Source organism: Lissotriton vulgaris, chromosome 1_2 (genome assembly GCF_964263255.1).
Source record: "Lissotriton vulgaris chromosome 1_2, aLisVul1.2, whole genome shotgun sequence".
In the NCBI taxonomy this organism is placed as follows: Eukaryota; Metazoa; Chordata; class Amphibia; order Caudata; family Salamandridae; genus Lissotriton; species Lissotriton vulgaris.
In genome coordinates this window covers 227,075,425-227,087,489 of record NC_141686.1, presented here as the reverse complement: position 1 = coordinate 227,087,489, position 12,065 = coordinate 227,075,425, and positions in this window count along the sequence as shown.

Genomic DNA, 12,065 nt, shown 5'->3' with positions numbered 1-12,065 from the left:
ATTATGAACCTTTGTCTGCCTAGTTCCTGATTGAAGAGGCCAATACTACTCAACTCCACTGTATCTGCTAAAGCAGGGAGTTTAATAGTCAACACCATTGCAGTGAGTAAATTTCACTAATTGTCAATCAGCAAGCAATGTGACTTACCATCGCCCTTCCCTGCCACCACTGGGACTCCTTCTTCATCTGCCACCGCCGCCGCATCCGCTCCACTGGCAATAGCGCTCTTGCACATGGGTTATGTACGGATGGAAAAAACATTACACATTTGACTTTAGATATCAGATACACCCCCCCATTCTTTTTTTAGCACAATACAACCACAATAACAATTCATCACTACAATTCGGTTACAGTATCTTCCATTAAAATATCACATTGGTTTGTTGGTTGGCAATGTTTGAAAAGCCACGTAGTCAAGCCGACCAAAAGCATTTTGTAAAAATGTAGGGGCAAAAGTTACTATGATGAATCCTAGTCAATGAAGCGCATTAAAGGAATATTTAATCAACGAAGACCATATGGTCTTCGTTGGCAAATGCATTGGGGCCTTCCTTATACTTGGAGCCATGCTGCCCTGTCAGCAACTGCTGATATAATATAATAATAATAATAATAATAATATTAATGCATACACCACATGGGAGGGCCCACCATGACCATGGCCACTCTCTTGTGGTATTGTTCGAGCATGAGCAAGACTAAGCATAGACATATAAGGCGGGAGGGAAAGCTTACTGGAAAAGCAGAAGAAAGGAAGCTACAGAACATACAGACTAGTACTGACAGTTTAAAGTCAAGTACAGTAATTAGAACTACAAAAAACAAGTAAATAGGATAATGCAGGGATAGGAAGAATTTGAGAAACAAACAAATAGAATGAAGAGGAGTTGGAAAAATATTAGGAGACTGCCACAGCAAAAAGGAAAAAAGATTTTAAATGTGGAGCTGTAAAAGTTAGGGAAATAATAATATTAACACCGGGATAACTTACTCGCGCCAGCAGAGCCATCTGCAGAGACACTTGTGGAGGCAGTGGCACCTCCAACTACCTCATCCACCTCGCTGGGTCCTGCGGGCACATCGATCTTTTTGCCCTTGGATTCTAATGTAAGAAATACATAAAATTAAATTAATAGTACGTTTAATAATAATCTCCAAAGAAATATTTTGACAGGGAAAGCCAAACATGGTAACATTGAGCTTTTCTAAATCAGATTTCCTATAGTATCACTAGTATTGTGGACCTATTTCATAATTTCCAAAACCTAACCCTATTCCAAATTTCTTAAACTATATTTTGAATCTACTAGTAAATTACAACGAATGAACTTTGCTTCTCATCTCATTCTCAGTCACTCAGTCTCAAGTTGCCCCCTCTGATGGGCCAACTCAGTCTGCATTTTTTTTTCAAAGCATAGATGCATGCATACTACGCAACATTGGTAAATTGATTGGGGTTGGGGACTGTACGAGCTACAAAACAAAAAAAGGAACAGAGAAGTGGGAAAAAGAGCTAACTCACTAATACTAATAACTACCACTATCTTAGTGACAGGACAGAGGAGTTTCTGCATGACTTCTTAAATAACCAGCCTGTGTGAGCGCTAACAAGTAGGATTAGGTAGTGTTGCCAAGCACCTGTCTACTCTATGTTCACATAATATATTATTTGTAACATAAACTTAGCTTACATGAGTGTGAGCAGCATGCTTACTATTTGTGACTAAAATATCATAGATACAACACAACAAATAAATAATTATTACCCATCGAACCCCGCAACTTCCACAATCAGCAGGTTGAGCTGGTCCTGGTCCCTATCCAGGATGTCCGCCCACCGGTACATAAGCAGTTATTGGGCGCATTGGACCCCCTGAGCAGCGGGGCACAGCCTGAAGCACCCTCACCCACCGCTGCCTACTGTGCCGAAGGGAGTACTGGCTTCCAGTCATGCCTCTGCTACCAGGGTGGAGGGGAGATGGCGCTGCACAAAAAAAATAACGCAGCAATCTCCACCTTGTAGAATATCGCATGGGGCTGAAGTCCTTCATGGCACGGCTGACTGCAAGATAGGCAGCTGCTGTTAGTGCTGGTTTGGGAGGGCTGGCGCAGCTGATCTTCTGCTCTGCCATGGTGCTGTGTGGGGACTGGGGTAGAGAAGAATGTAGAACAAACAAGAAGAAAAAATTAGGAGGGAAGGGCAAAAAGTAAGAAAGTAAAGTGAAAAATAAAAAAGTACAAAAACACAAAAAGCAGATAAAACCTAAAATACAAAAATACAAATCTTATAATAAAAAATGAGGTGTAGATAGCGTTCAAAGGGGCAGGATTAAGACGATTAGGCAGGGATTGAAAAGTAGACCCAGCATCTTAAACAAAGCTATAACCAAGATGGCCACACCCATGTGAACCATGTGGTCCCATTCACGTATGATTTCTGGTACGAGAATGCACTGCGCATTATGTATGCTGGAAAACGTCACATTAACGGTTGCAGCTAGCTACTCCGTCTACCTGCAGAACTCCGCATAGCACTGCAGAGTATATTACCACTTCACAGAATTCCACGTAGAGCGGCTACTTGAAATACAGCCAGGCATACTGATAACCAGTATCTTTTAATCTATGCAGTGTGTTAATATAGTCAACCCTGGTTTCCTCCCCTGTGGGAGCAACTGTAATCTTTCTTGTTGTACCCAATGTATTTCCAACCAAATTTAAAAATGTTAGGGGACTGTCCTCCCTCAAGGCGGTAATCATTTGCCTCTATTTGTTTTCTCTTTCAAACCAGCTGATTCTCCTTACCTCTTTGTGGAATACCTCTATAGCTGATTTTATTGCTACCGCTATTTCATTTGGTTTGAGTCTATGGGTTTCTCTTATGTTCTTGTTTAATTTTCCTTTTCCTTTATCATAATCTGATTTCCTAGCTGAAGAGACCCTTCCCGCAGTAGCTTGACTGAACAGATGTCTATATTCTTTAGCGATGTACCATCCTTATGTAGAGCCATTGACTTTAATGTGTTCCTGCGGACTGTCAATGCGGATGAAGACCCTCTGCACGCCTTCCTCATGAGTCCTGACCCATGTCTCAGTAACTATCTGGTGACCAGAGATCGTGCAGAGGCTGCAATGATGGATGCTGAGATTGGACCGGACGTACTGCGCTGCCACGCTACTGAAGCCTGTATTTTAAGGCATGGTGAAACTGACACGGACTCCCTAATTTTCACAGAGTAGAAACACTTTAAATAAGAAATACAAATACATGGAATGGAGTGTTTTCAGGTATTAGTCTATTCCAATAATGTGTTGCAGTAGAGATAAGAAATGCTTTCAGGTGCATAGTCACCCTTCTGCATAGTAAAGCAAGGGATTTGACAGCTTGCTTTCCCTGAAGCATGTTTCTAGTGCAGGTACATTCTGTGAGCTAGATGAACATTTGTGCGATTTAAAAAAACTGTGGGTGTCACAGGCAGCTGGTATAGGAAAATGTTTTTGTGGTATGAGGACTAAAACTGTAGTAAGGCTAGTCATAAATCTCCTGCGTAGATTTTGACGGGCTGGGAGCCAATTAAAATAAACCATTGTTGCTTGTGTAGACCATTCTGATTTGCAATATGGAATAGCTACTGATAGAGCGCGCAGGTCACCTGACTATAATTTACCAATACTTACCTGGGCCCATAATTCCATTACACACTTTACTTAGTTAGGTAACCCACACTCTACTACCAGTTTATTTTATTTCACTAATTCCTATACCATTGATTTACCAATCCTTGTCACTGGTACCTAAGACCACATGGATCAGCGAGTTATGTAAAGAAAGGCAATCAAAAAATAATACCATAACATTTGCATTCATATAATACCCACAGACTCAGGGTAGGTTCAAACTCGTTATCTAATCATCAAAAGTCATGAGCCATAGATTAAAAGCGATTAAACTGTCAATAACCAAGATTAGGAACAGTGTATAACTATGCAAAAGATAGATTATGCCAACCATTTAGCAAATTCGAAATAAGGGAAAGGTAAAACAAGGAACATACTATTTTCAGGTACAGTCTTTCGCAATTTGACTAAAGGAGGGTAAAGAAAAGGAACATACTAAACCCAAGAATTTTCGCAATTGGTTAAAAAGAGAACAAAATATGCAATATCAAAACTTTATTTTAGCACATAACTATAGAGAAGGTAAAAATTTGGAACACACTATAGATTCAGCTTAACTCACTATAGGGAGGGTAAAGAAACGAACAATTATTGCAAAACATTTATCATTTAACTACAAGGTGGGTAAGAAAGTGGAACACGCTAATAAACAGCAAAACACAAATTTATCATTCATCCAAGGGAAGGGTAAGAAAAGGAATATATGCAATAAAAATTTTGCAAATCAGGGAAGGTAAAGAAGAGGACGCAAAATAGAATGACAATTACCCACACAGATTTATATTTACCTAGAATGGTGTGAAGACCAACCCTGGCCACGGGTCAGTTGAAAAGGACAAGAAAAACCTCAAAGATGTCAGTGCCAGTAGGCAAGCAGGTGCAGATCAGGAAAAATCAGGACAGGATAGCCCCAGGATTTGGATCAGGACTGGACCACCAGAGGTTAAGACCAGCACCCGCAGTTTCGGATGCAACGCCTGCGGTACTCCCTCTCTGCAAGGAATCAGCCAAAACCCTGATTGGGTTACAGCTTTCACCAGCAAAGTGCTTCGCCAGCACTTCAACTTCCCAGAACCCTGATTGGGTTCTCGAACCTCCCGACAGAGTGCTCCACAGCCCTCTGCTCTTAGTCACCTATTGAGTGCTTGGGGTCAGCGACAGCTCAGCTATTCGGACAAGTCGGACAATTTCTCTAGCTAAACCTACGCTAGTTATACTGTTTTCCAGGTCAGTGTACCACCCCCCAATGTTGCAAGTGTAAGGATCCCCAATTTCAATTGGACAAAGGAGGAGGACAGGTCATCACACCACCTTAGTTTTAGACCTTTGCCGTCTCCTTATTCAAATGTATGTCTACGCCCATCAAATTCAGGTTCATGATGATTTCTTCTTTCTAACAATGGATGTTCTATTGACAATTAGAATGTATACAATTTAGAGTTCATTGGGGCAGCTTCTTAGGAGCATCTTCTAGTCAGTCAGCTCCTTGGCAATAGTACAAAGGTCACTGCTCCGGAGACTTGTGATTCTCGCGCAGACGCAGTTTCAACAAAGATGGAGTACAGCATTAGGAGACAGGCCAGTTTTCAAAGTGTAACATAAAAAGAATAAATGAATACACTGTATACCATGAATTTCTACACTATACCCATTAGTTTATAATAAACTATAGCATTAGGATTAGGCAGAACAAACAGCTTAGCAAAAGCAGCAGTGCAAGCATCTCGCATGTGAGAACACAGAGCAACCATATTAACATTAGTGCGCAGATGCGACAGAGTTCCCTCCGAAGCTGCGAGTACGTCATGTCATGTGGGTATGACAGACTCATGCGCAGTAGAAATTCCCGCGTAGCAGCAGCCATTTTAAATGCAAGCGTATTAGGATCAGAAAACACATAAGCAAGCTTCACTCGGGTACCCAATATCGATAGAAAAAGGGTAAATTAGTAAGACAAACAGGTTGATTACATAGTTAGGGTTATTCGAGGTTCATGAATTCAAGCAAGTTGCTTTTAATGCGAATCCTTGCTCCATCAATTCCCTCTTTGATGATATTTTATATCATCACCAATTAATGAAACAGATGCCAACTTCTCAAATTTCACCCATTTCAACCTCTTCAAACTTTATAGCTGGGCGTTCTGAAAATTCATCATCAGTCCTGTCATTGTTCGACGAGTAGTTTGTGTATCCTCAGATGTCATCATTTGCCAACCAGCTACTCGTACCTTCTGAGGCATATTTAAAAGGGCACTGTGCCACAGGAGTGTCACTTTTTTCAATTCTCCAGTGGCAGTGCTTAACCACGTGGTTTATGGCTTAATGCTGCCTTGTAAATACGAACCTCCTTGCTGCAGTTTTCTGCGGCAAAGGGGAGTGCAATGGTGTTGCAGTGGCCGTTCCCATGCAAAACTCATTTCTTTTTTTACACTGCCCAGATTTACAAGGATCTGTAAATCTGATGCAGCGAAAACAACTTATGCCTTTGAAAAGGAGGTGTTAGAGTGGCAGAACAAAGAGAAGTACTTTTATTTCTCATCCTTTTTTGTTCTTTTTAAGTGTGCTGCAAATTACCATTAATTATTGTTTTTGGGCATTTTTGTGCAGGAAGATGTCCCTTCCTGCACAATCATCCGTGCAACACAGGCACCCTTTCACTATGATGGAAGGGTGGCTGCGCTGGTGCTAGGCAGATTTTTCAGTGCTGGTGCAAGTGAAAACATAGGGGTGCTCTGTATTCTTGTCAATACGGGGCATCCTGCGTTTGTTAAATGACACCGCGTGGCACTGATACATTGCTTGCAGGTAACTATGAGGTATGTATATGGTATTTCTACAACACAAACCTAGACAAAGGGCAGCGGAGCACTGTACATAGTCAAAGACAAGCATTATGTCAACGAGTAAGAGGCTAGGATGCCGGGTTGTGGGAGTGTAATACAATGTGGTGTATTTAAGTGAATGGAATTGTATGATTATTAGGAAAGAAATTATCAGTTTCAACAGCATTAAAAAGACAGGGACATGCTAATAGATGAATCTGCAAGGTCCTTGTTCTTCATTCTGTAAGGGGACATGCATTACTCAAACACACTTAAAAGTATCTTTGCTGCTCCAAGAAGGTATCATTGTATACTGCAATGAGTATCAGAGAGCACAGTTAAAGAGCACAAACAATTGCTCAGGTCTAGACATGAATTCTGCTAAAAACATATGAGCATTCAAAGGTATGCATACAGAAAGGAAAAGGAATAACATCACTGTACAAACACAGAAACACACAGACACACACACCCTCTCCTCTTGGTGACCTTGAGCTGACAGAGCACAGCCAGAGCAAAGTCAGGCTTCAGCAATTTGCTCACCTGCCAAACATACAACACTGAGGCACCAAGGAGATAGCAACAATCATTGGAACCTTTTGCAGCTTTTAAAGTAGAAGATAGCTGATCTCTAAGACAAATGGTCATGCTGACACCGATGAATAAATATCCGTCTGTAAGAGTGCAGCTGGTTTAACATGACAATTCCCCATGGTCACAGGTCCCTACACATAGACTTCATTAGCACCTAAGGGCTTTCGATTACACTTTCTCATAAACAAAACTTGAATAAAATCAGCTGAAGTTTCTGGTGACTATTATAGGAAAAATGGAAATATACAATGTAAATAACAAGCAACCTGTGTATAATGTGGTATACATATAGGATTGAGGCTTTGTTAACAAGCCTTACAATATCTGGTATTCGTCGTAACGAGTTGTAACTGAAGTTTACATTAGTATTTTGAAGGAATCTGGTGAAATTATATGCAATGTATACATACTTTTCAATGGAGTATTTTCCTGTTAATAGACAATTGAATTTAGTGGCAGCTGGCATCTACAGGGAGCTGACAGGACCTCCTCGCTCCAGATGTCCTTTTTGCAACTGCAGCCCAGCCACCAGGAAACTTCCTTGACCAATCCTGATGCTGCTCTCATTCAGCATGAGAGCAGTGCCCTGATTGGAGGGAGCGGCCTAACTCAGCGTTCCACAGTGCTCTGGTGTCCTGCACTTGTTCTAACCAGCTGCCGTAAGACAGCTGGGTTAGACATGTTTAAAGTGTGCATGTGTTTCTGCCCATCGTTAGACGGCTGGCCAAAAAGATAGCCCATCCTTCTCCCTTCTACACTCACTCAGCAGCAGCCCTGCCCCCATCCTGACTAGGCATGAGCGGATTTTGTGGATTGGCAATCCGCGAATTTGCGGATTTGCGAATTTGCGGATTGCGAAAATCCGCAAAATCCGCGAATCCTCGCAGATTTTTTTTTTTTATGTTCGCACGGGTTTCTGCAAGTTCGCGAGGGTTTTGTACAATTTTGCAAATTGCGAAATTGTACAAAACGTGTGCGAACTTGCAGAAACCCGTGCGAACACAATGTGCCCAGTAGGGTATGTGCCTCTTGTGTGAATAAAAGGTCAGAGAAAGATCAGTTCAGCAGATGAAGAGAAAGAAGCTCCTGGTCACAGGAACAGCACCGGTATTGCGCTCGTGAAAATCAAGGATGCAAAGCCTATCCAGCATCACAGCTGATTTTCCACGGTAGATTTGGGAAGAAGGCACACCTGTCCAGCCTCGACGACGCTCACGATTGTTTTTGGGCTAATGAATGAGTCACTGAATTTGAGCATCAACTAGTTTGAGCGACCATGTGTGTGTTATTACTATGCAATCGCCCCAAAGGGCGCAGGGGTCCCTTGAGTGAGCCTACTCACGCAACTATTTTACAATGGCGCCAGCAAGCTGCCAGCGCCGTTGTAAAATAGTTACAAAGTTAGCTTGCACAGGAAGCACTTAGATAAAATAAAGCAGCACCTGCTTCGTTTTATCTAGTGGTTCCTGTGCAAGCTAACTTTGTAACTATTTTACAACGGCGCTGGCAGCTTGCTGGCGCCATTGTAAAATAGTTGCATGAGTGGGGGTTCAACTTTTGAACCCGTTACGTTCGCAGATTTTTTTTTGCGGATTTTGCGGGAAATCCGCAAAATTCGCGGATTTCCCAAAAATCCCCAAAATCCGCGAGCGTAACAGATTTCCCGCTCACCCCTAATCCTGACACTCTATTTGGGACAGGGGATGACAAAGAACATTTTAATGAATTACCATTTTATTTTTCATCTCGGGGGCATTTAAGCAGGGCAACGCTCTAGATTGAATACCAGAAATTCTGAATGAAATGGAGAGAAGGGATTAATAGGTAAAATTGACACATTTTCTTTAAATGTAATCAACTTTCCTTCATTGCAATTGCTTATCTTGTTGTTTAAGTAGCACTGTGTTGGACTTGGCCCTTTTTGCCTGGTATGTGAGTGTGAAGACTGCCCAGAAGAGTGTGGGTTGTGTGACAGAGACAGTCAGATACTGTCTTGCCAATCTAAGGAGAATGGTGTGGAGTACGTGTGCGAGGCACTGGATGGTGAGATGAAGGATAGTTTGGTTAACCCCTGTAAGGGGCTGTGTGATTCAATTGTGGGAAAGCATGTTGTAAGTCCCTGTTTTCCAGAGCTATGCCAACACCTGTTGGAGAGTGAGTTCAATGACCTGAGGGAGCTCACATTGGAGCAGACCCTTTGGTGGATTCCAGAGGGTCTGAAGAGGCATTGGGGAGGGATTCCAACAAGAGTGGCTCAGGTATCTTGCAGTCCTGAGTGATGGAAGAGGTTCAATGTAGCCCAGCTAGGTCCCAGTTTAGTGGGAGGGGTGTAGGGGCTCACGACCTGTCTCAGAGGAGGAGGAGTGAGTGTGGGTTCTGTCTCAAGGTACCCGAAACACAGTCTCAGGGTCTGGATAGTTTCATAATTGAACATCAGGTCGTGGCTTAGGCTGTACTTGTAGGCCACTTGAGGAGAATATCCAGCGTCTAGAGAACGTGGAGCCTCTGTAAACAGAGCTCCAGTAGTTCTGGTGAAGATGCAGATCCAGTTCTCCTCTTCCAGGCAAGGGGACATCAGGGCAGCTGTTCAGAAACAAAGCAGTCAAGTAAGGCAGCAGTCAAGTAGAGTTGCAGAGCTTGCATCCATACAACATCTCTACCTTGGCATAATCAACTGCTCCAGAAGTGTACTGTGAAGAGGGTGTCTGAGGTCCCCTTTTTTACCCCATTGCCCTCCTTCTGGAAGGTGGGAGGAGCTTCAAGTCTTACTGTCAGTTACTCCCAGTCATGTGACCCAGGACAAACTGCAGGCACAAAAGGACAGAAAAATGCCAACTTTCTAAAAGTGGAATTTTCAAAATTGTAATAAAAAAAACAACTTTGCATTAAATAGGGTTTTCATTAAAATCCCATATGCACCAAACATGACATAGCTTCCGGCTCCCTATCTGAAATTACAGCGTATTAAATGTAATAAACTATACCCCAATGGGAGAGGTAGGCATAACAGTAGTAAAACACGAATTTAGGAGTACTTCACTACCAGGATATGTAAAACTTAAAAGTACATGTCCCACCTTTTAACATAGTACACTGTCCTATGGGCCACCTAGGGACTAACACAAAGGTTACTTATATGTAATAAATGTGGAGTTTAAGGCTTGGCAAGAGGCCCTGGGTATATGGTATACTACTCTTCAAGGACTTATAACTAAACTAAATATGCAAAACAGGTGTAAACCAATTCTACCATACTTAAAGGAGAGAGCACAAACTCGTTTGAACTGGTCAGCAGTAGTAAACTTCAAAAAGAGCAACAAAAACGAATTGAGAAAAAAGTGGAGGGAAAAAGACAAAACGTTTGGGGTGACCCTGCAGAGAGGGCTAATGCTTTCTATTTTGACTAAATATTCTTCTTAATAATTCTTTTTTTAATGGATGCTTATAGCTGTATTTTAGTAAATAAAATTACATTGTATTTGTTTTTCAAATATGTCTTTGTTCCAACGTTTGAAACAATAACATATTTCAAGGTAAAAAAGTGCAGACAACAAAAGCACCACAAACAACAACCACTAGTGGTCTGTGTTTGTGGAACATTTTCACAGCAAATGGTGCATAATTGGTAAAGTGGCATAATAATCTAATTCCAGGTACTTCACATAACAACCGTAATGTCAAATTCCTGAAATTACACAAATTGCACCTAGTTTTTATGTTCTGACTTAGGGCCTGATTACAATGTTGGTGGATGGGATACTCCATCACAAGCATGATGGATATGCCATCTGCCATATCACACGTTTATTTATATACTATGTAACCTATAATACAGTGGATCATAATCAGGCCCTTAGTATTTTTTAAGGAAGTTGAAATTCTCCAGCAGGTCCAGGTTGGTTTTGAGAGGAAAAGCTCAGCATGCGCAAATGTAATTTTTGCTGCGACCAAAGTCCTCTCATCAGGTCGATGCCTTTCATTTATTTGACTGCTCAAGATTTCTACCTTCAGACTTAGTCACGCTTTTTAGACCTCAACATCTTCCAGTGGGGGAAGTCTGAGGCTATATCTGACAAAGTCCTTCTGAAATAAGACACCTTTGCTTTGAGGCACCACTGAAGCTCCAGAGGTCTTGTAAGTTTAAAATATTTCACACTGTCTAGAACAGTTCTTGTTGACTACTTACAAGGCTCCCGGAACCTTAATGAGAGCACTTAGAGGCTAGGACACACTGCAGCATAAGCATCCAACAATGCTCAATTCTAGTTATGACTGGTCCACTGGCCACTCCAGGAAAAAGGTCTCCTGCAACTTGTTATATCTGTGTAGTCACACTGGAAGTTAGCCAAATGACCCTTGTAGTCCACTTCAAGTGCCAAATTGGAAGACATTCCAGGCATTCAGGTCTACACCTGATGTCATCAGTGATGTCACTGACTATGTCATGAGTGATGCAATATGTGAGGTCATACGCAGTGCATTGCAGGGGTACATGCCATAGCTAGCTCAGCTAACTGTAACTGCTGAATTTCTCTGGTTTTGTACGAGTGAAGTGTCAGCCTAACTATAACATCCTTGTAACCTTTCACTTTTTTCACCACATTTCTAAGGATTTTTAATTCTATTTCCCACGTATATAGCCCCTGTAACCTTTGTGTTTTTCAGTGAATTTCCAAGGTTTTTTAAATTCTATTTCCTAACTATACTGCTGCTGTAACCATTTGTTTTTTAGTGACTTTCAAAGGTTTTTTAAATGATAAATTCTCAATATAAAGTCCTTGTAACCTTTGTTTTTTTCAGTGAATTTTCAAGGTTTTTAAATTACATTTCCCAATTATAACATCCATCCATGATTTCTTCTATTGAATTTTTAAGGTTTTTAAATTATAATTTCTATCTACAATGGCCCTATGAGGGGTATTTTATAAGCTTGTATTTTCTGCAGTGGATTAATAAGAGTTGCCT